Source organism: Nicotiana attenuata, chromosome 6 (assembly GCF_001879085.1).
Source record: "Nicotiana attenuata strain UT chromosome 6, NIATTr2, whole genome shotgun sequence".
Taxonomy (NCBI): Eukaryota; Viridiplantae; Streptophyta; class Magnoliopsida; order Solanales; family Solanaceae; genus Nicotiana; species Nicotiana attenuata.
Window position 1 is genome coordinate 13798297 of NC_031994.1, and position 4348 is coordinate 13802644.

Genomic DNA, 4348 nt, shown 5'->3' on the forward strand with positions numbered 1-4348 from the left:
AGAAACCCTCCTTAGGGAAAAAGCAAGCACCAAAACAATCAGGAGCCCACCTGAAGAACAAGGGAATGCTTTCAAGTTCAGCAATCAGGAGCCCACCTGGAGAACAAGGGAATACCTTTCAGGTTTCAGCAGTCAGGAGCCCACCTAGAGAACAAGGAAAGTGCAATTCAAATTTTAGCTTTTAATTTTTAATATTTGATAACATGTTGTACCCAGTTATCAAACTGGGGCAAAAATTTTCTTTGTTGTTTATTTTGTTGCAGTCAGGAGCCCACCTGGAGAACAAGGGAATACTTTTCAAGTTCAACAGTCAGGAGCCCACCTGGAGAACAAGGGAAGTGCAATTCAATTTTAGCTTTTAATTTTTAATATCTGATAACATGCTGTACCCAGTTACCCAAATTGGGGCAGAAAATTTTCTTTGTTTATTTTGTTGCAGTCAGGAGCCCCCCTGGAGAACAAGGGAATACTTTTCAAGTTCAGCAATCAGGAACCCACCTGGAGAACAGGGAACACATTTCAAGTTTAGCAGTCAGGAGCCCNACATACTTCCCCGACGAGGAAATAATGCATGTTGAAGGATTAGAACAAGTCGAGAAGCCAGGGTGGAAACTGTTCTTTGATGGAGCTGCCAACGCCAAGGGTGTCGGGATAGGAGCCGTACTGATTTCTGAGATAGGGCAACACTACCCTGTCACTGCTCAACTTCGCTTCTACTGCACCAATAACATGGCTGAATACGAGGCGTGTATCTTGGGTCTGAGATTGGCTATAGACATGGGTGTCCAGGAAATTTTGGTCATGGGTGACTCGGATCTTCTGGTACACCAGATTCAGGGTGAATGGGAGATACGAGATTTGAAGCTCATACCATACCGGCAGTGTTTGCATGAACTTTGTCAACGGTTTCAATCAATAGACTTCAGGCATATTCCAATGATTCACAATGAGGTTGCCGACGATTTGGCCACTTTGGCGTCGATGTTGCTTCATCCAGATAAGGCTTATGTGGACCCGTTATAGATTTAGGTCCGAGATCAGCATGCCTATTGTAATATGGTGGAAGAAGAGCTTGATGGTGAGCCGTAGTTCCATGATATCAAAGAATACCTCCGGATGGGAGTGTACCCAGCACAAGCTACAGGGATCAAAAGAGAGCAATTCGACGCTTGGCAAGCGGATTTTTCTTCAGTGGAGGAGTGTTGTACAAGAGAACTCCAGATCTTGGATTGTTGAGATGCATGGATGCTAAACAGGCTACAGTTATCATGGCTGAGGTACATGCGGGAGTTTGCGGACCTCATATGAGTGGATATGTATTGGCAAAGAAGATTCTCCGAGCAGGTTATTATTGGCTTACTATGGAACGGGATTGCATCAGTTTCGTACGCAAGTGTCATCAATGTCAGGTACATGGAGATTTGATTCATTCTCCGCCATCTGAATTGCATACAATGTCAGCACCATGGCCGTTTGTTGCTTGGGGAATGGATGTCATTGGACCGATCGAGCCAGCGGCGTCAAATGGGCACAGGTTCATTCTGGTAGCTATTGATTATTTCACTAAGTGGGTGGAAGCAAAAACCTTCAAATCTGTGACCAAGAAGGCAGTGGTTGATTTCGTGCATTCGAATATCATATGTCGGTTTGGGATCCCGAAGGTAATCATCACAGACAACGATGCCAATCTCAACAGTCATTTGATGGCCGAGACATGTCAGCAGTTTAAGATCACGCACCGCAACTCCACACCATATCGTCCTAAGGCAAATGGAGCTGTCGAAGCAGCTAACAAGAACATCAAGAAAATACTTCGAAAAATGGTAGAGGGGTCCAGACAATGGCATGAGAAATTACCTTTTGCCCTTTTAGGCTATCGCACTACTGTCCACACTTCAATAGGGGCAACTCCTTATTCAGTGGTGTACGAAACTGAAGCAGTAATACCCGCAGAGGTTGAAATCCCGTCCCTTCGGATCATCGCCGAGGCGGAAATTGATAATGTTGAATGGGTTAAAGCCCGCTTGGAACAACTAAGTTTGATTGATGAGAAGAGATTGGCAGCAGTGTGTCACGGTCAGTTGTACCAACAAAGAATGGCAAGAGCATATAACAAGAAAGTGCGTCCCCGGAAGTTCGAAGTAGGACAGTTGGTGTTGAGACGTATCCTACCTCATTGGGCTGAGGCAAAAGGAAAGTTCGCCCCAAACTGGCAGGGGCCATTTGTCGTAACCAGAGTGTTGTCCAATGGCGCTTTATATTTGAAAGATGTGGAAGGAAAATGAGTAGAAATGGCTATCAACTCTGACGCAGTCAAGCGATACTATGTATGATTTCTTGGTTTAATTGTACTTTGTTGTATTTGGCATAATTTTGAGATTGAAATGACGAAGGCATTTTGTTCTGCTATCCAAACACTTTATCCTTTGTTACCCCTCTTGAGCCTCATTTACTTTCTTTCGTACCCCTCTTTCGGAATCAATAATAACCCGGAAGCTCGAGCCGGGCAGATCAGTGAAGAAACAAGAAAACACAGTCCAACGAAAAAAAAAGAAAAAGAGAAGAGAAAAAGAAAAAGAAAAAAAAAGAAAAAAGAAGGAAAGAAAAAAAAGAAGAAAAGAAAATGAAAAAAAAAAGAAAAGAACAATGAAAAGGAAGAAAAGAAGGTGGAAGAAAAGGAAAGATTGCAACGGCAAAGTAATTCCTATGACCTGAACTACGTTTGACTTGATCCCGAAAGGGTACGTAGGCAGCCTCTCCTTGGGGTTCAGTCACACCAAAATAAAAATCCAAAAGTCCCACGAAAGGAACTGGGGCAGCAGTTATGGTTGTGCAAGAAAGTTGATTCCGAAAGTTGTAGTTGTGAACCCATAATTGAATTGTTTTTGAGCCTTTTATACCCTTTCTTTTTAGCCCTATCCAAAAGCCTACATTACGGTCCAAAGAAAGACCTTTTGATCAATCTTCAGGAAGTTCCAATACGAGTGAGTAAAAGTGATTCGCGTCAGGGGCAACACTCCGGTACAAGAGAAATAATGAAAATGAGAGAATCTTATCGGTGAAAACCCTCACGGGCACCATAAGGCGAAGTGAGTTGAGAGAAATCAAAATGAGAGTCTTATTGGTGAAAACCCTCACGGGCACCATAATGCGAAGGTGAGTTGTCAGGTAAAAAAGACATGTTCGTGGTCAAAAATGCTCAAGATATTGCAAGACGAGCAAGGTTTGGGTTTGGATAAAAAACAGGTTGCGAAAGTCTGTAACAACAAATGTGGCGATCGAAGTTGATTGGTAGACAGACTGGGTTGATTAATCCAAACTGCATGGCATGCTCAATGGTACCAGCTGTTCCATTCAGATAAGTTTCATTCTCTCCTCTCTTCATCACAAATCATCCGTTCTTGGATTCTCTTTATCTTTAACCCTTAAGGTCATTGCATTTCATTCTTTTGAGGTCTATCTCTAGGATGTTTCAGTGTCAGTTCTGTTCGAAACAAAGGAGGGAATATCAAAGCTAACTACCAGCTTCCTAGTTGCATAGACAGGGCTAGAATATATCAAAGATGCCCAAAAGCAAAGTAAGTCATCAAGGACCACTGGAAGCTTCATCGTTGGATTAGTTGGATAATTGTGGGGAAGAAGCAAAATACCAAAAGAGGGACGGAAACACAAAAACAACAATATGGGATAGAACACTTGGGTCATCAGAGTCAAGGGGTTGAAATTCGGTCAAGAATTCAAGGGGATTCAAAGCAAGGTCAGGAAAGCGGGACGGAGTGAAGCCCAACAGCAGGGATGTACCTAGCAAGAATGCCAGCAACTAGCCACATTTTTAAAACTGACAAGATTTTTCTTTGATTGAAACAGGGGCAGAAAGTTTTCATTGGTTCCGGAGAAACCCTCCTTAAGGAAAAAGCAAGCACCCAAAACAGGTATGACGGGAAGTTCTCAGGACCCTCCTGGAAAATGGGACTTAGTTTAAATTTCAAAACAATCATGAGTAGCATAATTTAGCATAAAGATACCTCAGGGAATATAAGTGGTTTCAAAGTCGCATGTTTGAAGTATGATCCAATTAGGAGTTCTCAGGACCCTCCTGGAAAATGGGACTTAGTTTAAATTTCAAACAATCATGAGTAGCATAATTTAGCATAAATGTGCCAAAGAACATAAGTTGGTTTCAAAGTTGCCTATCTAAGATAGGATTCAATTAGGAGTTGTCAGGACCCTCCTGAATAATGGGACACAGTTTTAAGATCTCCTTAGGTAACAAATTAATTGTAGGATAGTATAATTTAGCCGTAGAATTGGCACACTAGGATAAGACTTGAATTTTGATTTTCAGGAC